Source organism: Oncorhynchus nerka, unplaced genomic scaffold (assembly GCF_034236695.1).
Source record: "Oncorhynchus nerka isolate Pitt River unplaced genomic scaffold, Oner_Uvic_2.0 unplaced_scaffold_2296, whole genome shotgun sequence".
NCBI lineage: Eukaryota > Metazoa > Chordata > Actinopteri > Salmoniformes > Salmonidae > Oncorhynchus > Oncorhynchus nerka.
In genome coordinates this window covers 45,764-46,405 of record NW_027039071.1, presented here as the reverse complement: position 1 = coordinate 46,405, position 642 = coordinate 45,764, and positions in this window count along the sequence as shown.

The window sequence follows — 642 nt, the reverse complement described above, 5'->3', positions numbered from 1 at the left end:
AGTGTGTACAAAACATTAGGAACACCTTCCTAATAGAGTTGCACCCCCTTTATCCTCAGAACATCCTCAAATGGTCAGGACATGGACTGTCCAAGGTGTTGTGTGCGGTTCACAATGATTCTTTAGATATCCTGTAGCATTCAAACATTGCTCAGCTTTTATCAAGAGGCCCAATGTGTGCCCTGAAAACATACCCCAACCATCACACCACCAGCCTGCAATGCTGACACACAGCATGGAGGCATGAAGGGGTGTAAAGTACTTTTGGGGGGGTATCTATACTTGACTATTAATATTTTGTGCAACTTTTACTTTTATTTCACAAATTCCTAAAGTAAATAATGTACTTTTTACTCCAAACATTTCCCCTGACACCCAAAAGTATTCTTTACATTTTTTTCTGATTAGCATGACAGAAAATGGTCCAATTCATGCACTTATCAAGATAACATCCCTGGTCCTCCCTACTGCCTTTGATCTGGCGGACTCACTAAACAGAGAACATCCCTGGTCCTCCCTACTGCCTCTGATCTGGCGGACTCACTAAACACAAATGCTTTGTTTGTAAATGGTGTTGGCCCCTGGCTATAAGTAATATAGTAATATAAAAAAACACAATTGTGCCGTCTAGTTAGCTTAAAA